Source organism: Lolium perenne, chromosome 4, assembly GCF_019359855.2.
Source record: "Lolium perenne isolate Kyuss_39 chromosome 4, Kyuss_2.0, whole genome shotgun sequence".
Taxonomy (NCBI): domain Eukaryota; kingdom Viridiplantae; phylum Streptophyta; class Magnoliopsida; order Poales; family Poaceae; genus Lolium; species Lolium perenne.
Window position 1 is genome coordinate 85,135,009 of NC_067247.2, and position 26,838 is coordinate 85,161,846.

Consider the following 26,838-nt stretch of genomic DNA (forward strand, 5'->3'; position numbering starts at 1 on the left):
ACTTCACCGGGCGCCAGAACGGCGGCGGCGGCCGCCCCAACACTGGAGGAGGAGGCGCCCAGCACCAGCATGGTGGACAACACCAGCACGGCGGACAGTACCAGCACGGCGGCCGTGGCAACGGCGGTCAAGGTCGCGGACGCGGCCGTGGAGGTGGTCGTGGTGCACCACCCCAAGGACGTGGCTATGGAGGACAAGGCCAGGCCAGCAGCAGCGCCAATGGTGCACCCCGTCCGGTGTGCCAGATCTGCAACAAGACCGGCCATAGCGCGATCAGGTGCTACCAGCGCTACAACCACGCCTACAACGACGACGAGCACTCCGGCAACCATGCCGCCACCGGGTACACCGTCGACCCAACCTGGTACATGGACACCGGGGCGACCGATCACATCACAAGTGATCTAGATCGTCTTGCCATCCGCGAGGTCTACAACGGCAACGAACGTGTCCACGTCGGCAACGGCGCAGGTCTGCACATTTCTCATGTTGGTCATGGTACTTTAAACACTACTGCCAAACCCTTGTCTCTTCGTAATATTCTACATGTTCCACACATTACTAAAAATCTCCTTAGTGCACACAAACTTGCTAAAGATAACAATGTTTTTCTTGAGATTCATCCCTATCACTTTGTTGTTAAGGAGCTGGAGTCGAAGAGAAGGGTGCTGGAAGGCAGGTGTGAGGCGGGACTTTACCCCATTCGTCCATCAGAAATAAAAGCCAACAAGTGTGCCATGTTCTCGGCTAAGACTAGCAAGGAGCAATGGCATCGGCGATTAGGTCATCCATCGAGCCAAGTAGTTCACTCTATTTTGAGGCTCAATAAACTTCCTTTTTGTAATTCCTCGCATGCAAATGTTTGCAATGCTTGTCAGATGGCCAAGAGCCATCAACTTCCTTTTCCTCATTCGAACCATGTTTCTACAGCTCCCTTAGAGCTTATTTATACAGATGTTTGGGGTCCCGCAATTCCTTCTGTTGGTGGTTTTAAATATTACGTGAGCTTTATTGATGATTTCACAAAATTCACTTGGATATACTTCCTCCATGCTAAATCCGATGTTGAAGCCATCTTTCTCCGCTTTCAAAAACATGTTGAGCTCCTTCTTAACTCTAAAATTAAAAGTGTGCAATCCGATTGGGGTGGTGAATACCGCCGTCTCCATAGATATTTTCGTGATCATGGTATCACTCACTACATCTCCTGCCCACACACACACCAACAGAACGGCTCCGCCGAACGAAAACACCGACACATTGTCGAAACAGGCCTTGCTCTCCTTGCTCATGCATCGATGCCGGTGAAATTCTGGGATGAAGCTTTCTATACTGCCGTCTACCTAATCAATAGATTACCCACTCGTGTCATTGACAATGCTACACCTCTTGAACGCCTCTTAGGAGACAAAGCCAAACCGAACTATGATCTTCTTAAAATTTTCGGTTGCGCTTGCTGGCCTCTCCTTCGTCCGTACAACGCGCATAAACTCACCTTCCGCTCCAAAGAATGCGTGTTTATTGGATATAGCAGCAACCACAAAGGCTACAAGTGCCTTGACGTTCAATCTGGCCGCGTGTATATCTCGCGCAATGTCATCTTTGACGAGCAAGTTTTCCCTTTTTCACGCCACTTTTCTGTGTCATCCCAGTCCTACGGCAGTACTGTTTCTAGTATCACTGACCTCCTGACTAACGTGGAGCTTCAGCCTGTTGATTCTGATGCAGGAACACCCAGCACTGCTGATGGAGACGGTGACTCTGCGCATCACCATGCAGATGCACCGATGGAGTCCAACTCTGATTCAGACCCCGTGTCCCCAGGCCAGGCGTCCAGCAGCGCCTCCTCCCGCCGCGGCTCCAGCAGCTCGGCATCCGACGCGTCCCCATCTGGCGGCAACGACGGGCCTCCGTCGCCCGCCCATCATGTTCCGGCTGGGTCTGCGCGCACGCATCCGATGCAGACGCGACTCCGCCATGGGGTGACGAAACCCAAGCAACGCACGGACGGCACCGTGACCTACTCTGCTGTGCGCGCCACTGATGATGGTGTGCCTCCCACACTCGAAGCTGCACTCCAACACCCTCGCTGGAGAGCTGCCATGGACGCCGAGCTTGCGGCTTTGCACCGCAACGAGACGTGGCGTCTTGTCCCTGCTCCGAGTGGCGTTAACCTCATCGACAGTCGTTGGGTCTTCAAGGTGAAGCACAACCCGGACGGAACCATTGAGCGCTTCAAAGCGCGTCTCGTCGCCAAGGGTTTCAAGCAGCGACACGGCATCGACTTCGACGACACCTTCAGCCCCGTGGTGAAACCCACCACTATCCGTGTCATTCTCTCTCTCGCCGTGACGCAGGGGTGGCACATGCGACAACTTGATGTCGACAACGCCTTCTTACATGGCTATCTTGAAGAAGAAGTGTACATGGTCCAGCCACCCGGTTTTGTTGATCAGCAGCATCCTCGTCATGTCTGTAAGCTGGAGAAGTCCCTCTATGGACTCAAACAAGCGCCGCGCGCATGGTTTGCACGCCTCAGTGGGAAACTGCAGGAACTTGGTTTCATGCCCTCAAAAGCTGATGTCTCGCTATTTATCCACCGATCCAAGACTGCCACTGTATTTATGCTAGTGTATGTGGACGACATCATTATTGTCAGTTCTACCTCAGCTGCAGCGGATCAACTCCTTCGTCAGCTGCGCACAGAGTTTCCTGTCAAGGACCTTGGTACACTCAACTTCTTCCTCGGCGTCGAAGTAAAGCACACACGAGATGGTGTTGTCCTGGCCCAGAAGAAATACATTTCAGATCTGTTGACACGCACCAATATGCTGCAAGCAAAAGGTCTCTCCACGCCAATGGCCACTTCTGAAAAACTATCTCGGCTTGATGGAACTGCCTTGTCACCAGCTGATGCAACAAGGTATCGAAGTGTTGTTGGAGCCTTACAATACCTCACTTTAACACGCCCAGATATATGTTTTTGTGTCAACAAAGTCTGCCAATTTCTTCAAAATCCGACAGATGTGCACTGGACTGCTGTGAAGAGAATACTGCGCTATCTCAAGCAAACTCAGTCGTTTGGGCTCTTGTTACAGAAATCACCATCATTACTTCTCAGTGGCTTTGCTGACGCCGATTGGGTAGGATGCCCTGATGATCGTCGGTCGACAGGCGGCCATGCAGTGTTTCTTGGTGCCAATCTTGTTGCATGGAACTCCAGGAAACAACCTACTGTGTCTCGTTCCAGTACCGAAGCCGAATACAAGTCAGTAGCAAATGCAACAGCCGAGATCATGTGGATTCAGGGACTGCTAAAGGAACTTGGAATTTTCTTGAGTCGTGCTCCAAGTCTATGGTGTGATAATCTCAGCGCAACCTACCTAGCAGTAAATCCCATTTTTCATGCTCGAACCAAGCATATCGAGGTGGATTACCACTTCGTCCGTGAGAGGGTGGCTCGCAAGGATCTTGATGTGCGGTTCGTGTCTACACATGATCAGCTTGCAGACATACTGACAAAACCTCTTGCTGTACAATCTTTTGTAAAGTTCAGAAACAATCTCAACTTGGTAGTACCATGCTGAGATTGAGGGAGGCTGTTAACGTATGTAGATTGTATGGTTAGCTGTTAGACTAGATAACCATTGAGGTAGCTAGATAACTTAGCGTAGCCAATATCTAGTGGTTTGTTGAGCTGGTTGTTGTAATCTAAGCCAGCCACGGCTTCTATATAAAGGATCACGACATGGACCTGTTGGCCATCGCCTCATCGCATATCTCTCTCTCTCCCTTCACCGATCCAATCTCTCGTATATAAGCACTAGACATATTGATAATATTATATGTGTGTAGTTCATTTGTTGCATTGCTAGCAAACCAAAGTCTCTGAAGTTACCGTTACTGGTTCCCCACTATTCAGCTACATTGCGTGACTCTGTTGGTGGAATGAGATGAAGCACTAATGCTTAGAGTCTTCTTTGGTTGCGTTGGTGCGTATTTGTATCACCTCCGAAGTTGGCATATGTCCAAGGACCCACGACTCCCTGATCTGGAGGTCACCGACCTTCTCTACTCTGCCGACACCATGCAGACCCGTTGATAGCCTCCAGACTTGCCACCATGGTGCTGCACCGCGATAACTCGTTCGAATCAGTCTCCATCAGACTTGACGCCGGCCTGTGTGAGTTTCCCGATACTGCCGATGTTGTCATCGAAGTGGTGGAGTCAGCCACGCGGTTCCTCTCGGAAGCATCGACAGGTCCTCCTAGCCACAGGTGAAGATGTCTGATTGGCATAATCATATTTTCGTTGTTAATTGGTGAATACTTAGACGCTCTTGAGTATGAATGTAAAATTGCAACACAAAATTCCCTCATTTTGGTACTTATTCTGTTGGAGATGTGTCGGACAGAGAAAGTTGTGCTGAATTAAGCACTAGACATATTGATAATATTACTATGTGTGTAGTTCATTTGTTGCATTGCTAGCAAACCAAAGTCTCTGAAGTTACCGTTACTGGTTCCCCACTATTCAGCTACATTGCGTGACTCTGTTGGTGGAATGAGATGAAGCACTAATGCTTAGAGTCTTCTTTGGTTGCGTTGGTGCGTCTTTGTATCACCTCCGAAGTTGGCATATGTCCTCTATCATTTGACAATGATACATCTGTTTGTTCTAATAATTATACTATATGATTTCATACTTTACGTGATCGTGACTTTCAATTCTTTACCGTTATTTTAGAGCACTCCACTAAATACATGTATATCATCCTGATCTTTGGCATACAACTATCTTCCCAAGAAAACCATTGAAGAACTGTCAATAAGGAAACATATATAATTGTTGTTTCCATACAACATTGTATCGTGTACTTAATTACTTGTAACGACAGGCAATGAACGCTAGTCAGGAAGCAAAACCATGCGAAAAATCTTATTTTGTGGCTAAAATATAAGTTTTCCTGTGTTGTGTGACATCATTTTGAATTCTAGCTTACACTTAGAGTTAACAAACTAAGAGCGCACTGAAAATATTGATTGGCTCATGCATTACTATTAAATTGCATTCAGTATATGAAACATTTCCACACAAATGCTTATATTTAGATACGGTCATTGTCAATTGAAGGATGGCTCATGTTGAAGAACCTATGTGGTTACAGGGACATAAGGATACTTCAGCGACATATGGTTGGGATCAGTCATTAGAGATAGGTATAGGAGTACAACTGCCAATACTTCAATCGATATCAACAGTTTTGTTGGCTCGGCGTCTTCTTAGCCTTTCCGTTAGTTTGCTTTCAAACTCGCACCATAATGTGTCTTATAATCTGGGATGGCGTACCTTAATTGATCCCTCGCAAATGGCATCCGAATCTATAAAGAGGTATTTAGGAAGTGATCTGCCTTTTGCTTTAAGTTATACTTATAAAGTAGACCGAAGAGATTCTGAGCTCCGGCCAACAGAAGGATATGCATTTTTCTCAACTTCTCAAGTTGGTGGTCTACGGAAAAATGGACTAAGAATCTTCCGCCAGGTTTGCAACCAACTTATATTTAATATTCCATGCAAAGTTTATGTCTACTTTATCTTTATTTCATTTTTGCTTTCAAATTTGTTGAATATTTATTACCTACTGTCTAGTATGGTTTGTATTAGCTGCAATGTTCTAAGTTACATGTGAAGTAATGTGCGAACTCCAGGAATTTGCTTTATACTTTTTATATTCACATTACTGTTCATTAGAATGTATTGTTAGATCAGTTCTTGCATTGCTAGCATGTTCTAAACTAAGGCACTAACAAAACAAGACAAGTTTGCAAATAACTGCGTCGAAACGTTATGTTTATATTAAACATTTTTTTCTTTTTAATAGATGATTTTTGCTCCGTCTTAATATGGAATCTTGTGTTGTAACTTATGCCACGAATTAAAATTTAGCTTAGAATATTGCAAGTATACCTAACTAAAGTGATTTGGCAATGTCTAAATCTCAACAAAGAAAAAGATTGACAAAAACACATTTTTTTAATATGGTGCCCCTTAGGTGTCATACAATGTGATTATATCTGTTTTTGTTTTATGAGTATCATTAAATTTCTTGGTAGAAGGTTCTACGAGATACAAAATGCTGAAGTGTTTTTGTAGGGCTTGTAGGAAAAATGTGTAGCTTGTAAACTAGTATCCTTGCAAAAGCAAAATATACATTTACATGACCCAACTCACAAGAAATATGTATTAACATATGAAACCGAGAGAAATGATAAATATAACGCAAAATATGTAACAATGTATATAACCAACGGGAGTGATGTTTTGGCTCTTGTGTGTATATGCTCCATTTATTTTGAAATACATCATGCATTATGAAATGTCAGAAAAATCTTCACACGCTACATGCGCATAAAGTCTTTCTGTGAAAAATCGACTTGTCGTTTGGGATGTGCAAAAAGAACTAAATTTGGTCCTAAAAATAAGGCTTTTCTGAGACATATATTATCTATTTTACATTGACTACAAATAAATATTATTTTTTCGTGAACATGTACAAATACACATAAATTGACGATGTAAATGCAAAAAAAATTGTTGGAATTTCTAAAAATTTAAAATATATTTTTCAGATGAAGGGAGCATAAGAGCATCTGTAACAGAGCCCGTAAAAATCCCAAAACCGAAAAATAACCGCTAGTATACGGGTTCAGTTCGAAAATCGGCGCAGATCAGTTACTGTAAACGGGACGAAACCGAAAAAAAATTTACGGGCCGAGACTGAAACCAAACTCTGGCTCCTATTTGTAGGGGTCGAAAGGTTGAACTGAACGCGAACTGTACTCCTAGTGGTGTTTTGGCGGGCTGAAACTTCAGCTCGGAACAGTGCACTTCCGCCGGAGGACTACCGGAATAGGACCAAATTCGACAAAATCCGGCCGAAGGTCAAACAAATTCCGGCGAGCTCGCTTCGGCGTGGGGCGGCGCGGGGCGGGATGAGCTGGCCGCGGCGTGGGGTGGCGCGGGGCGGGGCGAGCTCGTGGCGGGGCTGGCCGAGGCGGGGGCAGGCCGGGCGAGGCTGGCCGGGGCGGGGCAGGGGAGGCCGGGTCGAGCTCACCGGGGCAGGGGAAGCGGGTCGAGCTCGACGAGGCGGGGCCGGGCAGGGCGGGCGGCACCGGGGCAGGGGCGGCGCGGGGGCTGCACGAGCGCGGGCGGAGCGGAGCTGGGGGCGCGGGGTTGCACGAGCGCGGGGCGGAACGGAGCCAGGGGGCGCGGGGTGGCGCTGAGCGGAGCCTGGCGGGCGCGGGGCGGCGCGCGGCAGGTCGGCGCGGGGCGGGGCTTGATGTCTACGCACGCTTCTATTCCTGTAGACAGTGTTGGGCCTCCAAGAGCAGAGGTTTGTAGAACAGCAGCAAGTTTCCCTTAAGTGGATCACCCAAGGTTTATCGAACTCAGGGAGGAAGAGGTCAAAGATATCCCTCTCAAGCAACCCTGCAATCACGATACAAGAAGTCTCTTGTGTCCCCAACACACCCAATACACTTGTCAGATGTATAGGTGCACTAGTTCGGCGAAGAGATAGTGAAATACAAGTGGTATGAATAAATATGAGCAGTAGTAACGGCGCCAGAAAATAGCTTGCTGGCGTGCAGTTGATGGTAGTAATATTGCAGGAAGTAAAGATGCAGTAAAATAGTAAATAAGCGATGATTGCAGTATTTGGAAACAAGGCCTAGGGATCATACTTTCACTAGTGGACACTCTCAACATTGATCACATAATAAAACCACTCTACACTCTCTTGTTGGATGGCAAACACCATTAATTGTGTAGGGCTACAAAAGCACCTCAATGCCGGAGTTAACAAGCTCCACAACATTCGATGTTCATATTTAAATAACCTTAGAGTGCATGATAGACCAACGCAATTATACCGAGTACTAACATAGCATGCACACCGTCACCGACAGACTATGAAAGGAGGAATAGATCACATCAATACTATCATAGTAATAGTTAACTCCATAATCTACAAGAGATTACAATCATAAACTACGCCAAGTACTACATGATGCACACACCGTCACCTTTACATCATGAAGGGGGAATAGACTACTTTAATAACATCACTAGAGTAGTACATAGATTAATAGTGATACAAAGCTCACCATATGGATCTCAATCGTGCAAGGCAATTCATGAGATCATTGTATTGAGGTACATGAGAGAGAGATTAACCACATAGCTACCGGTACAGCCCTTAGCCTCGATGGAGAACTACTCCCTCCTCATCATGGGAGACAGCAGCGGCGATGAAGATGGCGGTGATGTCGATGGAGATGCCTTCCGGGGGCACTTCCCCGTCCCGGCAGGGAGCCGGAACAGAGACTTCTGTCCCCCGAATCTTGGCTTCGCGATGGCGGCGGCTCTGGAACTTTTCCCGTATCGTGGCTTATTCCTTTAGGGTTTTCGCGACGAAGGCTTTAAGTAGGCGGAAGGGCAGCCTCGGAGGGGCCCTGGTTGGGCCACACAATAGGGCGGCGCGCCCCACCCCTTGGCCGCGCCGCCCTGGCGTGTGGGGCCCCTGGCTCCCCTCTGGTCTCTCTCCGGTGTTCTGGAAGCTTCGTGGAAAAATAAGATACTGGGCGTTGATTTCGTCCAATTCCGAGAATATTTCCTTACTAGGATTTCTGAAACCAAAAACAGCAGACAGGAGAGCGGCACTTCGGCATCTTGTCAATAGGTTAGTTCCGGAAAACGCATCAAAACGATATAAAGTATGAATAAAACATGTAGGTATTGTCATAAAACTAGCATGGAACATAAGAAATTATAGATACGTTGGAGACGTATCAAGCATCCCCAAGCTTAGTTCCTACTCGCCCTCGAGTAGGTAAACGATAACAAGGATAATTTCTTAAGTGACATGCTACCAACATGATCTTGATCAATACTATTGTAAAGCATATGAGATGAATGCAGTGATTCAAAGCAATGGTAAAGACAATGATTAAACAACTGAATCATATAGCAAAGACTTTTCATGAATAGTACTTTCAAGACAAGCATCAATAAGTCTTGCATAAGAGTTAACTCATAAAGCAATAGATTCATGCTGTGTTTGGTTGCAACGAATTGGGCTCTGAATTTAATTGGCAATGGAAAACCAAATCAACCAATTCAATTCAATACCACAAATGTTGTTTGGATGCGCGTGGTATTCAGCTATAGAATCAAAAGATCAATGGAATTCTAAATCTTGTTTGGATGCACATTGTGTGGAATTGCAAAATTTCAATTTTAATCAGCACTTCTTCTTCTCCACCAAATCTGCAAAATCGAAATGTAAATGGGGCAAGGGGAGCAGACCACCGGCCGGCGAGCCCGAGATTCTTCTGACGACGGCGGGCAGGGAGAAGCGCCAGACAGCCGGCGAGGTGCACGAGATCCGCGGCTGGACAGGGGGAAGGGCTGGAGCTGCGGCCGCGTGGGGCTGCCGGGTGCCGAGCTGGTGCGGGGGAGGCCGGAGATGCGCCAGGGGCGAGGCGGCGCTGGAGAGTGTCGGCCATGGTGGAGCCGGAGAGGGCCGGCCAGGGGCGAGGTGTAGGGATTCGTTGCATAGAAAACAAAAAATTTCCTACCGCGAGAACGCAATCCAAGCCAAGATGCAATCTAGAAGACGGGAGCAACGAGGGGATGATCAAGACTCACCCTTGAAGATTTCCAAAGCCTATAAGAGTAGGCTCTTATTGCTGCGGTAGACGATCACTTGCCACTTGCAAAAGCGCGTAGAAGATCTTGATCACGGTGCCACGATCGGGCAGCACCTCCGTACTCGGTCACACGTTCGGTGTTGATGACGACGTCCTTCTCCCCGTTCCAGCGGGCAGCGGAAGTAGTAGATCCTCCTTGGAATCCCGGCAGCACGACGGCGTGGTGGCGGTGGTGGTGGAGAACTCCGGCACGGCTTCGCCTAAGCGTATGCGGGAGTTGTATGTGGAGGAGAGGTAGCTGGGGTTCGGGGAGAGGGGGCTTGGGCGCCGGCCACTTGGGGGCTGCGGCCAAGAGTGGCTTGGTGTGGCCGGCCCCTCCCCTATGCCCCTCATTATATAGGTGGAAATCCCCAAGAGTTGTAGTCCAAGTCTTCGAATAAGACCCCAACAACAAAACCTCCCATAGGTGGGAAACCTACTCAAGGGGGGAGTCCTACCCAAGGTGGGACTCCCACCTTTCCCTTAGGTGGGGTGGCCGGCCACCTATGGTGGAGTCCACCTGGGACTCCACCCTTTAGGGTTTGGCTGGCCATGCAAGGTGGAGTCCCTTCGGGACTCCACTTTCCATGGTGATTTCTTCCGGACTTTTCTAGAACCTTCTAGAACCTGCCATAAATGCACCGGATCATTTCCAAACTTGGAATATGACTTCCTATATATGAATCTTATTCTCCGGACCATTCCGGACCTCCTCGTGATGTCCTGGATCCCATCCGAGACTCCGAACAAAACTTCAAACTCCATTCCTTATTCCATATCTACCTAAACGACATCAAACCTTAAGTGTGTCACCCTACGGTTCGCGAACTATGTAGACATGGTCGAGATCTCTCTCCGACCAATAACCAATAGCGGGATCTGGAGATCCATAATGGCTCCCACATATTGAACGATGACTTAGTGATCGAATGAACCATTCACATACGATACCAATTCCCTTTGTCACGCGATATTTTACTTGTCCGAGGTTTGATCATCGGTATCACTCTATACCTTGTTCAACCTCGTCTCCTGACAAGTACTCTTTACTCGTACCGTGGTATGTGGTCTCTTATGAACTTATTCATATGCTTGCAAGACATTAGACGACATTCCACCGAGAGGGCCCAGAGTATATCTATCCGTCATCGGGATGGACAAATCCCACTGTTGATCCATATGCCTCAACTCATACTTTCCGGATACTTAATCCCACCTTTATAACCACCCATTTACGTGGCGTTTGATGTAATCAAAGTACCTTTCCAGCATAAGTGATTTACATGATCTCATGGTCATAAGGACTAGGTAACTATGTATCGAAAGCTTATAGCAAATAACTTAATGACGTGATCTTATGCTACGCTTAATTGGGTGTATCCATTACATCATTCACATAATGATATAACCTTGTTATTAATAACATCCAATGTTCATGATTATGAAACTAATCATCTATTAATCAACAAGCTAGTTAAGAGGCTTTACTAGGGACTCATTGTTGTTTACATAACACACATGTATCAATGTTTCGGTTAATACAATTATAGCATGGTATATAAACATTTATCATAAACATAAAGATATATAATAACCACTTCTATTATTACCTCTTGGGCATATCTCCAACAGTCTCCCACTTGCACTAGAGTCAATAATCTAGATTACATTGTAATGTACCTAACACCCATGGCATTCTGGTGTTGGTCATACTTTGCCCTAGGGAGAGCTTTAGTCAACGGTTCTGACACACTCAGAAACGTATGTATTTTGCAATTCATTTGCGTCTTCACGCATCACTCATTTTCCAAATGAGTCGGCATTAAATATGTTTGGTCTTCTGGTGGAACCTTAATTCCGCGGTCTGAAATATGTCACTAATATTGTCATACACAATATAGCTTCAAAGTTCTGACACTATCGGAACTACACCAAGTTCTCAAAGAACCTCTTGACTTAACATCCTCAGTCATTGTCAAAACAATGACATATTACTGCTCGTTTGTAGAATCCGTCACAACATTTAGAACTCATCTAAATCTAGCATAGACAAATTCTAGCTCATTGTGCTACCTTTTAAACAACACTTAGCCTAATTTGAGATTGAAATTTTATTTTTATATGTGACCAAACTAATATCGTTGCAACACCTTACAACGATTTGTTTGTCATTACTCATACAAAACTATATATCCTTGGTTCTTCTAAAGTACTCAGGGATATTCTTACTGTTTATCCAATGATCATCACATGAATCATTCTGGTATATGCTCCTAACCATTTAGAGCATAGGACATCTGATATTGTACATATTATTCGTGATCTAAAATCACTCATGTGTTTTTACTCATTGAGTGTCAAATACACTCAAGTCTTGTAAAACCTTCACATGAAAAGAACACCTTCTTTATATTGAACTACCTCAATATTCATTCTATGTACTTTTTAACTTAAACTTTTATGTGTTTCAATCCATCTTCATAGATCTTGACACTAAATATGTTTCAGTTCATATCCTTTCATTAAAGTTTAATTCTCAATGAAACCTTTTTAATCAATTATATAATTACATTATTTATAATCAACGATATGTCACCTACATAAAGTATTACAAATATGTCTCAGCGCTCCCACTTAATTTCTTGCAAATGCAAGCCTCTTCATCGTCTCTGATGAAATCATAACTCTTTGATCATTTCATCCGGTGAAGATTCCAACTCCGCAATACTCACTTCATCCAATTGAAGTTTGTATTCCTATCTAGTATTCTACGGACTAGCAAAACTCTTGGTTGTATCTTGTATACACCTTTAATACACACTTCTGTTAAGTAATATATTTTGCCATCCTACTAACATATCTCATAAAAGAAATATGTAGTGATTACTAGAATAATCCACATAGACTATAAGCATTGCTACGGAAGATCTAATCTTATCGTAGTCAACTCTTTGAACTTTGTCGTAAACAACTTTTCGACAAGTCGAGCTTATTCAAGGATATTCCATCCAAGTCCATCAATTTTATAGATCCATTTACTTTCAAAAAGTATTCATCTATCTTGGATTTCATGGCGTATAGCCATTTTAACGGAGTCAGGGCCCATCATAACTTCTTTGTTTGTAGTTGGTTTATCATTGTTCAAAAACAATCCTTTGTTCACAAATCATTTATTTGATCACAAAGTAAATCATACCTACAAGGTTCAATAAGTACTTCGATCTCCATGACTATAACATTTTGTAGACATGGGAGCCATGATCGTCGTGGCCGCTTGGAACCAATTCGATGCTGCGCTACTCTGATCATTATGCTCAGGTTCATAAACCTTATCAAGTTTTATTGTCCTCCCACTCAAATACTTCGCTAAAAACAATTTCTTGGAAATAAGTAAGAAACATCGACAAACACTTTTGTCTTTGTCTCCATAGTGGAAAGAATTCCCAATCAATTATGTGGGATAACCAACAAAGACATTCATCCGATTTTGGTTGTAAACTTATTTACTTTATGCTATGCATTCCAAAATTTAAGAAAGGACTATTAGGGTTCATACCCATGCCATAACTCGTATGGTGTCATTTCAACGGATCATGATGATGCTCTATTTAGTGTAAAAGCGGTAGTCACTAAAGCATAATCCACAAAAATATAATAGCATCAATATTTTATCTCATCATTGACCCAACAAGGTTTGGATACATCTCTCGGATACTCCATCATCACTATGATACTCCAAGAAACGTGAGTTGTAGAACAACTTCATAACTCTCTTAGATGTTCACTAAAACTCGTAATTCAAATATTTCCACTATGATCCAATCATAGATATTTGACTTTTTCTATTACGATGATTTCCACCTCATGCTGAAATTTATTTGAATCCATTCAAATGTTTCAAACTTCTTTCTTATCGAATATATACATATATACTCAATTCATTGTTGGAAGTTTTCATGAAGTAGAAGAATCTCCCGCACACAACTATGCTCAGTGAACCACATACATCATCATGTATTTTTCCACTAAGTTAGTTGCCCGTTCAACTCTTGGCCTATGAACGGTATTTTAGTCATTCTCTTTAGAAAAGATTTGCAAGCGCCAAACGATTCAAAAATCAAATGACTCCAAAAATCCATTTGCATGGAGTTCCTTCATGCGTTCCTCTCTAACATGACCTAAATGGCGGTTTCCACAAATAAGTGGAATTCAAATCATTTGCCTTATGGCATTTTAGCGTCAGTGTTTATGTATGTTTGTTTTCACCATTAAGATTTATAATAACTTATCCATCGTACATGGAGTAATGTCATAATTTGAACAACTCATTGTTTTCATTTGACCAGAGCAAAATAACAATTATTAAGTTCTTTATTATAAATTCTAAGGGCTAGATAGAATGCCAACGACGAACATAATAACACTTTATTTTTGTTCTAGACGTGCATTTCTATCATATTCCTTGTCAGTCACTTAGGCCATTATATTCTTGTATTGCGTTGTTTTGTATGACACTTCATACCAACCAATATGGTACAAATACCGAAGAATTTCATTGAGTGACCAAACTAGGAATACAACCCTAACATGTATATCTTTTATATACACCTGAACTAGACTTTCTAGTCTTTTCTTTTCTTTCTGCCAAAATATTTTTTGTAGTTTCTCTTTTAGTTTTCCTCATTCTCCTTCAATAACTTCTAGGTTTGTTGGTCAAATACCAATAACCTTGAGGTTCTTACTTTGAAGTTGATCATCATATGACAAGTGTTTCAGATTTCACTATTAGTAACTTTGTAATATGATGAACAATTTCACTCATAATTTTTATCCATCATATCATGACGACTTTTCCGAGACCATGTCTGTACATGCTAGGCTCGTAAAGTTTAACCTCAGTATTCGCATGTGCAAATCTAGCTTGCACCCGTTGTATGCACACGTAGAATCTATAACACCCGATCATCACGTGATGCTTCGAAACGACGAGTCTTAGCAACAGTGCATACTAAGGACGATTACTTCATGGATATGCGAATATTGTTAGTGCTCCAATAGTTGGAGGATTGGGACGCCTTGCATCTTCAACCTTCGTACATTCCCATAAAACTTATGAGTTTATGTAGTCTCACCAAATTATATTATATCATCTTGCAATAAGGTCTTAGATATCACATATATCTCATACCTTGATTATTTCTGAAAACTAAATTTTCATCTCCTTACTTTTCAAACAGATTTGAACTTCAAGTTTCATGGAGACAAGATAACTTTAGGTACTAATTGAAACCATAGCTCTTTGAATCAACAATGTGAGGTTTACTAAAAGTTTGCAATAGGACTTAATCATTTCTTGATTCTTTAACAATACGGTACCAGTCCGTAAAGTTTCTTGTCAGATTTTAACAGTATTTCTATCTCAATTATAAGACTAGCGCTTGGTAGAAAACGGATGCCAATACTATAAATTAATTCAAAATACTACTCAGACTATGTTTATGATAATTAGTTCATGTTTTAATCTAATTACTAATGAACTCCCACTTAATACAACATCCCTCATAGTTGTTAAGTGGTACACGATCCACATCCACTACACCAAAACCGATCATCACGAGAGATGATGTAGCTTCAATGGTGAACATCAACATGTTGATCATATCATCCATATGACTCGTGTTCAACCTTTCGGTTTCCGTTGTCCCGAGGCCATGTCTGTACATGCTAGGCTCGTCAAGCAAACCCAAGTATTCCGCGTGTGCAACATGGCTTACACCCATTGTATGTGAACGTTGAGTCTATCACATCCGATCATCACGAGATGCTTTGAAACGACGAACTGTGCAACGGTGCATACGAGGGAAGAACACTTTATTATCTTGATATTAATGTGAGGGATCATCTTATAATGCTACCGTCGTGATCTAAGCAAAATAAGATGCATAAAGGATTAACATCACATGCAATTCATATGTGATATGATATGGCCCTTTAGTCTTTGCGCCTTCGATCTTCATCTCCAAAGCACGAACATGATCTCCATCATCAACGGGCATGATCTCCATCATCGTCGGCGTAGCGTCAAGGTCCATGGCGCCGTCTTCATGATTGTTCACCTCATGTAGCAACTATTACAACTACTTTGAAATACTACTCAACATGAAATTTAAAGACAACCATAAGGCTCCTGCCGGTTGCCACAATACAATAATGATCATCTCATACATATTCATCATCACATCATGGCCATATCACATCACCAAACCCTGCAAAATCAAGTTAGACGTCTCTAATTTGGTTTGCATATTTTACGTGGTTTAGGGTTTTCGAGTGAGATCTAATCTACCTACGAACATGAACCACAACGGTGATACTAGTGTTGTCAATAGAAAGAGTAAATTGAATCTTCACTATGGTGGGAGAGACAGACACCCGCAAAGCCACTTATGCAATACAAGTTGCATGTCGAACGTGGAGCAAGTCTCATGAACGCGGTCATGTAAAGTTAGCCCGAGCCGCTTCATCCCACCATGCCACAAAGATGCAAAGTACTCGAACTAAAGACAACATAAGCATCAACGCCCACAAAACAATTGTGTTCTACTCGTGCAACCATCTATGCATAGACACGGCTCTGATACCACTGTAGGGATTCGTTGCATAGAAAACAAAAAATTTCCTACCGGGAGAACGCAATCCAAGCCAAGATGCAATCTAGAATACGGGAGCAACGAGGGGATGATCAAGACTCACCCTTGAAGATTTCCAAAGCCTATAAGAGTAGGCTCTTATTGCTGCGGTAGACGATCACTTGCCGCTTGCAAAAGCGCGTAGAAGATCTTGATCACGGTGCCACGATCGGGCAGCACCTCCGTACTCGGTCACACGTTCGGTGTTGATGACGACGTCCTTCTCCCCGTTCCAGCGGGCAGCGGAAGTAGTAGATCCTCCTCGGAATCCCGGCAGCACGACGGCATGGTGGCGGTGGTGGTGGAGAACTCCGGCAGGGCTTCGCCTAAGCGTATGCGGGAGTTGTATGTGGAGGAGAGGTAGCTGGGGTTTGGGGAGAGGGGGCTTGGGCGCCGGCCACTTGGGGGCTGCGGCCAAGAGTGGCTTGGTGTGGCCGGGCCCTCCCATATGCCCCTCATTATATAGGTGGAAATCCCCAAGAGTTGTAGTCCAAGTCTTCGAATAAGACCCCAACAACAAAACCTCCCATAGGTGGGAAACCTACTCAAGGGGGGAGTCCTACCCAAGGTGGGACTCCCACCTTTCCCTTAGGTGGGGTGGCCGGCCACCTATGGTGGAGTCCACCTGGGACTCCACCCTTTAGGGTTTGGCTGGCCATGCAAGGTGGAGTCCCTTCGGGACTCCACTTTCCATGGTGATTTCTTCCGGACTTTTCTGGAACCTTCTAGAACCTGCCATAAATGCACCGGATCATTTCCAAACTTGGAATATGACTTCCTATATATGAATCTTATTCTCCAGACCATTCCGGACCTCCTCGTGATGTCCTGGATCCCATCCGAGACTCCGAACAAAACTTCGAACTCCATTCCTTATTCCATATCTACTTAAATGACATCAAACCTTAAGTGTGTCACCCTACGGTTCGCGAACTATGTAGACATGGTCGAGATCTCTCTCCGACCAATAACCAATAGCGGGATCTGGAGATCCATAATGGCTCCCACATATTCAACGATGACTTAGTGATTGAATGAACCATTCACATACGATACCAATTCCCTTTGTCACGCGATATTTTACTTGTCCGAGGTTTGATCATCGGTATCACTCTATACCTTGTTCAACCTCGTCTCCTGACAAGTACTCTTTACTCGTACCGTGGTATGTGGTCTCTTATGAACTTATTCATATGCTTGCAAGATATTAGACGACATTCCACCGAGAGGGCCCAGAGTATATCTATCCGTCATCGGGATGGACAAATCCCACTGTTGATCCATATGCCTCAACTCATACTTTCCGGATACTTAATCCCACCTTTATAACCACCCATTTACGCAGTGGCGTTTGATGTAATCAAAGTACCTTTTCGACATAAGTGATTTACATGATCTCATGGTCATAAGGACTAGGTAACTATGTATCGAAAGCTTATAGCAAATAACTTAATAGCGTGATCTTATGCTACGCTTAATTGGGTGTATCCATTACATCATTCACATAATGATATAACCTTGTTATTAATAACATCCAATGTTCATGATTATGAAACTAATCATCTATTAATCAACAAGCTAGTTAAGAGGCTTTACTAGGGACTCATTGTTGTTTACATAACACACATGTATCAATGTTTCGGTTAATACAATTATAGCATGGTATATAAACATTTATCATAAACATAAAGATATATAATAACCACTTTTATTATTGCCTCTTGGGCATATCTCCAACAGTCTCCCACTTGCACTAGAGTCAATAATCTAGATTACATTGTAATGTACCTAACACCCATGGCATTCTGGTGTTGGTCATACTTTGCCCTAGGGAGAGCTTTAGTCAACGGTTCTGACACACTCAGAAACGTACGTATTTTGCAATTCATTTGCGTCTTCACGCATCACTCATTTTCCAAATGAGTCGGCATTAAATATGTTTGATCTTCTGGTGGAACCTTAATTCCGCGGTCTGAAATATGTCACTAATATTGTCATACACAATATAGCTTCAAAGTTCTGACACTATCGGAACTACACCAAGTTCTCAAAGAACCTCTTGACTTAACATCCTCAGTCATTGTCAAAACAATGACATATTCTGCCTTCGTTTGTAGAATCCGTCACAACATTTAGAACTCATCTAAATCTAGCATAGACAAATTCTAGCTCATTGTGCTACCTTTTAAACAACACTTATCCTAATTTGAGATTGAAATTTTATTTTTATATGTGACCAAACTAATATCGTTGCAACACCTTACAATGATTTGTTTGTCATTACTCATACAAAACTATATATCCTTGGTTCTTCTAAAGTACTCAGGGATATTCTTTACTGTTTATCCAATGATCATCACATGAATCATTCTGGTATATGCTCCTAACCATTTAGAGCATAGGACATCTGATATTGTACATATTATTCGTGATCTAAAATCACTCATGTGTTTTTACTCATTGAGTGTCAAATACACTCAAGTCTTGTAAAACCTTCACATGAAAAGAACACCTTCTTTATATTGAACTACCTCAATATTCATTCTATGTACTTTTTAACTTAAACTTTTATGTGTTTCAATCCATCTTCATAGATCTTGACACTAAATATGTTTCAGTTCATATCCTTTCATTAAAGTTTAATTCTCAATGAAACCTTTTTAATCAATTATATAATTACATTATTTATAATCAACGATATGTCACCTACATAAAGTATTACAAATATGTCTCAGCGCTCCCACTTAATTTCTTGCAAATGCAAGCCTCTTCATCGTCTCTGATGAAATCATAACTCTTTGATCATTTCATCCGGTGAAGATTCCAACTCCGCAATACTCACTTCATCCAATTGAAGTTTGTATTCCTATCTAGTATTCTACGGACTAGCAAAACTCTTGGTTGTATCTTGTATACACCTTTAATACACACTTCTGTTAAGTAATATATTTTGCCATCCTACTAACATATCTCATAAAAGAAATATGTAGTGATTACTAGAATAATCCACATAGACTATAAGCATTGCTACGGAAGATCTAATCTTATCGTAGTCAACTCTTTGAACTTTGTCGTAAACAACTTTTCGACAAGTCGAGCTTATTCAAGGATATTCCATCCAAGTCCATCAATTTTATAGATCCATTTACTTTCAAAAAGTATTCATCTATCTTGGATTTCATGGCGTATAGCCATTTTAACGGAGTCAGGGCCCATCATAACTTCTTTGTTTGTAGTTGGTTTATCATTGTTCAAAAACAATCCTTTGTTCACAAATCATTTATTTGATCACAAAGTAAATCATACCTACAAGGTTCAATAAGTACTTCGATCTCCATGACTATAACATTTTGTAGACATGGGAGCCATGATCGTCGTGGCCGCTTCTGGAACCAATTCCGATGCTGCGCTACTCTGATCATTATGCTCAGGTTCATAAACCTTATCAAGTTTTATTGTCCTCCCACTCAAATACTTCGCTAAAAACAATTTCTTGGAAATAAGTAAGAAACATCGACAAACACTTTTGTCTTTGTCTCCATAGTGGAAAGAATTCCCAATCAATTATGTGGGATAACCAACAAAGACATTCATCCGATTTTGGTTGTAAACTTATTTACTTTATGCTATGCATTCCAAAATTTAAGAAAGGACTATTAGGGTTCATACCCATGCCATAACTCGTATGGTGTCATTTCAACGGATCATGATGATGCTCTATTTAGTGTAAAAGCGGTAGTCACTAAAGCATAATCCACAAAAATATAATAGCATCAATATTTTATCTCATCATTGACCCAACAAGGTTTGGATACATCTCTCGGATACTCCATCATCACTATGATACTCCAAGAAACGTGAGTTGTAGAACAACTTCATAACTCTCTTAGATGTTCACTAAAACTCGTAATTCAAATATTTCCACTATGATCCAATCATAGATATTTGACTTTTTCTATTACGATGATTTCCACCTCATGCTGAAATTTATTTGAATCCATTCAAATGTTTCAAACTTCTTTCTTATCGAATATATACATATATACTCAATTCATTGTTGGAAGTTTTCATGAAGTAGAAGAATCTCCCGCACACAACTATGCTCAGTGAACCACATACATCATCATGTATTTTTCCACTAAGTTAGTTGCCCGTTCAACTCTTGGCCTATGAACGGTATTTTAGTCATTCTCTTTAGAAAAGATTTGCAAGCGCCAAACGATTCAAAAATCAAATGACTCCAAAAATCCATTTGCATGGAGTTCCTTCATGCGTTCCTCTCTAACATGACCTAAATGGCGGTTTCCACAAATAAGTGGAATTCAAATCATTTGCCTTATGGCATTTTAGCGTCAGTGTTTATGTATGTTTGTTTTCACCATTAAGATTTATAATAACTTATCCATCGTACATGGAGTAATGTCATAATTTGAACAACTCATTGTTTTCATTTGACCAGAGCAAAATAACAATTATTAAGTTCTTTATTATAAATTCTAAGGGCTAGATAGAATGCCAACGACGAACATAATAACACTTTATTTTTGTTCTAGACGTGCATTTCTATCATATTCCTTGTCAGTCACTTAGGCCATTATATTCTTGTATTGCGTTGTTTTGTATGACACTTCATACCAACCAATATGGTACAAATACCGAAGAATTTCATTGAGTGACCAAACTAGGAATACAACCCTAACATGTATATCTTTTATATACACCTGAACTAGACTTTCTAGTCTTTTCTTTTCTTTCTGCCAAAATATTTTTTGTAGTTTCTCTTTTAGTTTTCCTCATTCTCCTTCAATAACTTCTAGGTTTGTTGGTCAAATACCAATAACCTTGAGGTTCTTACTTTGAAGTTGATCATCATATGACAAGTGTTTCAGATTTCACTATTAGTAACTTTGTAATATGATGAACAATTTCACTCATAATTTTTATCCATCATATCATGACGACTTTTCCGAGACCATGTCTGTACATGCTAGGCTCGTAAAGTTTAACCTCAGTATTCGCATGTGCAAATCTAGCTTGCACCCGTTGTATGCACACGTAGAATCTATAACACCCGATCATCACGTGATGCTTCGAAACGACGAGTCTTAGCAACAGTGCATACTAAGGACGATTACTTCATGGATATGCGAATATTGTTAGTGCTCCAATAGTTGGAGGATTGGGACGCCTTGCATCTTCAACCTTCGTACATTCCCATAAAACTTATGAGTTTATGTAGTCTCACCAAATTATATTCTATCATCTTGCAATAAGGTCTTAGATATCACATATATCTCATACCTTGATTATTTCTGAAAACTAAATTTTCAGCTCCTTACTTTTCAAACAGATTTGAACTTCAAGTTTCATGGAGACAAGATAACTTTAGGTACTAATTGAAACCATAGCTCTTTGAATCAACAATGTGAGGTTTACTAAAAGTTTGCAATAGGACTTAATCATTTCTTGATTCTTTAACAATACGGTACCGATCAGTAAAGTTTCTTGTCAGATTTTAACAGTATTTCTATCTCAATTATAAGACTAGCGCTTGGTAGAAAACGGATGCCAATACTATAAATTAATTCAAAATACTACTCAGACTATGTTTATGATAATTAGTTCATGTTTTAATCTAATTACTAATGAACTCCCACTTAATACAACATCCCTCATAGTTGTTAAGTGGTACACGATCCACATCCACTACACCAAAACCGATCATCACGAGAGATGATGTAGCTTCAATGGTGAACATCAACATGTTGATCATATCATCCATATGACTCGTGTTCAACCTTTCGGTTTCCGTTGTCCCGAGGCCATGTCTGTACATGCTAGGCTCGTCAAGCAAACCCAAGTATTCTGCGTGTGCAACATGGCTTACACCCGTTGTATGTGAACGTTGAGTCTATCACATCCGATCATCACGAGATGCTTTGAAACGACGAACTGTGCAACGGTGCATACGAGGGAAGAACACTTTATTATCTTGATATTAATGTGAGGGATCATCTTATAATGCTACCGTCGCGATCTAAGCAAAATAAGATGCATAAAGGATTAACATCACATACAATTCATATGTGATATGATATGGCCCTTTAGTCTTTGCGCCTTCGATCTTCATCTCCAAAGCACGGACATGATCTCCATCATCAACGGGCATGATCTCCATCATCGTCGGCGTAGCGTCAAGGTCCATGGCGCCGTCTTCATGATTGTTCACCTCATGTAGCAACTATTACAACTACTTTGAAATACTACTCAACATGAAATTTAAAGACAACCATAAGGCTCCTGCCGGTTGCCACAATACAATAATGATCATCTCATACATATTCATCATCACATCATGGCCATATCACATCACCAAACCCTGCAAAAACAAGTTAGACGTCTCTAATTTGGTTTGCATATTTTACGTGGTTTAGGGTTTTCGAGTGAGATCTAATCTACCTACGAACATGAACCACAACGGTGATACTAGTGTTGTCAATAGAAAGAGTAAATTGAATCTTCACTATGGTGGGAGAGACAGACACCCGCAAAGCCACTTATGCAATACAAGTTGCATGTCGAACGTGGAGCAAGTCTCATGATACCACTGTAGGGATTCGTTGCATAGAAAACAAAAAATTTCCTACCGCGAGAACGCAATCCAAGCCAAGATGCAATCTAGAAGACGGGAGCAACGAGGGGATGATCAAGACTCACCCTTGAAGATTTCCAAAGCTTATAAGAGTAGGCTCTTATTGCTGCGGTAGACGATCACTTGCCGCTTGCAAAAGCGCGTAGAAGATCTTGATCACGGTGCCACGATCGGGCAGCACCTCCGTACTCGGTCACACGTTCGGTGTTGATGACGACATCCTTCTCCCCGTTCCAGCGGGCAGCGGAAGTAGTAGATCCTCCTCGGAATCCCGGCAGCACGACGGCGTGGTGACGGTGGTGGTGGAGAACTCCGGCAGGGCTTCGCCTAAGCGTATGCGGGAGTTGTATGTGGAGGAGAGGTAGCTGGGGTTTGGGGAGAGGGGGCTTGGGCGCCGGCCACTTGGGGGCTGCGGCCAAGAGTGGCTTGGTGTGGCCGGCCCCTCCCCTATGCCCCTCATTATATAGGTGGAAATCCCCAAGAGTTGTAGTCCAAGTCTTCGAATAAGACCCCAACAACAAAACCTCCCATAGGTGGGAAACCTACTCAAGGGGGGAGTCCTACCCAAGGTGGGACTCCCACCTTTCCCTTAGGTGGGGTGGCCGGCCACCTATGGTGGAGTCCACCTGGGACTCCACCCTTTAGGGTTTGGCTGGCCATGCAAGGTGGAGTCCATGGTGATTTCTTCCGGACTTTTCTAGAACCTTCTAGAACCTGCCATAAATGCACCGGATCATTTCCAAACTTGGAATATGACTTCCTATATATGAATCTTATTCTCCGGACCATTCCGGACCTCCTCGTGATGTCCTGGATCCCATCCGAGACTCCGAACAAAACTTTGAACTCCATTCCTTATTCCATATCTACTTAAACGACATCAAACCTTAAGTGTGTCACCCTACGGTTCGCGAACTATGTAGACATGGTCGAGATCTCTCTCCGACCAATAACCAATAGCGGGATCTGGAGATCCATAATGGCTCCCACATATTCAACGATGACTTAGTGATCGAATGAACCATTCACATACGATACCAATTCCCTTTGTCACGCGATATTTTACTTGTCCGAGGTTTGATCATCGGTATTGATATGTCTCCGACGTATCGATAATTTCTTATGTTCCATGCCACATTATTGATGATATCTACATGTTATATGCACATTTTATGTCATATTTATGCGTTTTCTGGAACTAACCTATTGACGAGATGCCGAAAGGCGATTCTTTGTTTTCTGCTGTTTTTGGTTTCAGAAATCCTAGTAACGAAATATTCTCGGAATCGGACGAAATCAACGCCCAGCATCCTATTTTTCCACGAAGCTTCCAGAACACCCGGGAAGGACCAGAGGGGGGCCACAGGCCACCCAGACCATAGGCCGGCGCGGCCCAGGCCCTGGCCGCGCCGCCCTATAGTGTCGGCGCCCCTTCGACCTTCTGACGCCGCCTCTTCGCCTATATAAAGCCCCTCGACCTAAAACCTCGATACGAAAAAGCCACGGTACGAGAAACCTTCCAGAGCCGCCGCCATCGCGAAGCCAAGATCTGGGGGACAGGAGTCTCTGTTTCGGCACGCCGCCGGGACAGGGAAGTGCCCCCGGAAGGCTTCTCCATCGACACCACCGCCATCTTCATCAACGCTGCTGTCTCCCATGAGGAGGGAGTAGTTCTCCATCGAGGCTCGGGGCTGTACCGGTAGCTATGTGGTTCATCTCTCTCCTATGTACTTCAATACAATAATCTCATGAGCTGCCTTACATGACTGAGATTCATATGATGATGCTTGTAATCTAGATGTCATTATGCTAGTCAAGTGGGTTTTACTTATGTGATCTCCGGAGACTCCTTGTCCCACGTGTGTAAAGGTGACAGTGTGTGCACCGTGTGGGTCTCTTAGGCTATATTTCACAGAATACTTATTCACTGTTATGAATGGCATAGTGAAGTGCTTATTTATATCTCTTTATGATTGCAATGTGTTTTGTATCACAATTTATCTATGTGCTACTCTAGTGATGTTATCAAAGTAGTTTTATTCCTCCTGCACGGTGTAATGGTGACAGTGTGTGCATCCGTGTTAGTACTTGGCGTAGTCTATGATTATGATCTCTTGTAGATTATGAAGTTAACTATTGCTATGATGGTATTGATGTGATCTATTCCTCCTACATAGTGTGAAGGTGACAGTGTGCATGCCATGTTAGTACTTGGTTTAGTCGTATTGATCTTTCATGCACTCTAAGGTTATTTAAATATGAACATTGAATTGTGGAGCTTGTTAACTCCGGCATTGAGGGTTCGTGTAATCCTACGCAATGGTGTTCATCATCCAACAAGAGTGTAGAGTATGCATTTATCTATTCTGTTATGTGATCAATGTTGAGAGTGTCCACTAGTGAAAGTCTGATCCCTAGGCCTTGTTCCTAAATACTGCTATCGCTGCTTGTTTACTATTTTACTGTGTTACTACTGCTGCGTTACTACTGCTTGTTTCTTGTCTGGGCAAAGCACTTTTCTGGTGCCGTTGCTACTTATTCATACCACCTGTATTTCACTATCTCTTCGCCGAACTAGTGCACCTATTTGGTGTGTTGGGGACACAAGAGACTTCTTACTTTGTGGTTGCAGGGTTGCATGAGAGGGATATCTTTGACCTCTTCCTCCCTGAGTTCGATAAACCTTGGGTGATCCACTTAAGGGAAACTTGCTGCTGTTCTACAAACCTCTACTCTTGGAGGCCCAACATTGTCTACAGGAAAAGGAGGGGGCGTAGACATCAAGCTATTTTCTGGCGCCGTTGCCGGGGAGGAAAGGTAAAAGGCACTCATACTCCGGTTCCAGGTAACAGTACTTTTCTGGCGCCATTGTGTGTGTGCTCGAAGCTATTTCCTTTAGATCCTGCAATTGCAACTTTTTGTTTCTTGTTTACACTAGTTAGGCATAATGGAAAACAACAAAAATATGAGAGATCTTTATGAACTTTATCTTGAATTAGGACATGATGTGTTTGAAGAGAGAATTAAAAAACCCATGGAACTTTATATGCATGCTAATGGGAATGTTATTACTATGAATGCTTTGAACACTATTGTTGCTAATGCTATGGAAAATTCTAAGCTTGGGGAAGCTGGTTTTGATGAGCATGATCTTTTTAGTCCCCCGGGCAATGAGGAGGAAATTTACTTTGATGATACTTTGCCTCCTATTTATGATGATTATAATGATAGTAGTCTTTTGTTACCACCTGTTATGGAGGATGAATTTGATTATGAATACAATATGCCTCCTATATTTGATGATGGGAATAATAATGATAGCTACTTTGTTGAATTTGCACCCACTACAATTAATAAAATTGATTATGCTTATGTGGAGAGTAATAATTTTATGCATGAGACTCATGATAAGAATGTTTCATTTGATAGTTATATTGTTGAGTTTGCTCATGTTGCTACTGAAAGTTATTATGAGAGAGGAAAATATGGTTGTAGAAATTTTCATGTTACTAAAATACCTCTCTATGTGCTGAAATTTTTGAAGCTACACTTGTTTTATCTTCCTATGCTTGTTACTTTGCTCTTCATGAACTTGTTTATTTACAAGATTCCTATGCATAGGAAGCATGTTAGACTTAAATGTGTTTTGAATTTGCCTCTTGATGCTCTCTTTTGCTTCAACTACTATTTCTTGCGAGTGCATCATTAAAACTGCTGAGCCCATCTTAATGGCTATAAAGAAAGAACT

General features: G+C 42.3%; 1 pseudogene; it reads left to right on the top strand.

Moving 5' to 3' along the window:
- The first annotated feature begins 4,122 nt into the window (after positions 1 to 4,122).
- LOC127346964 (uncharacterized) overlaps positions 4,123 to 26,838 on the top strand; it is a 38,667-nt pseudogene continuing 15,951 nt past the window's right edge.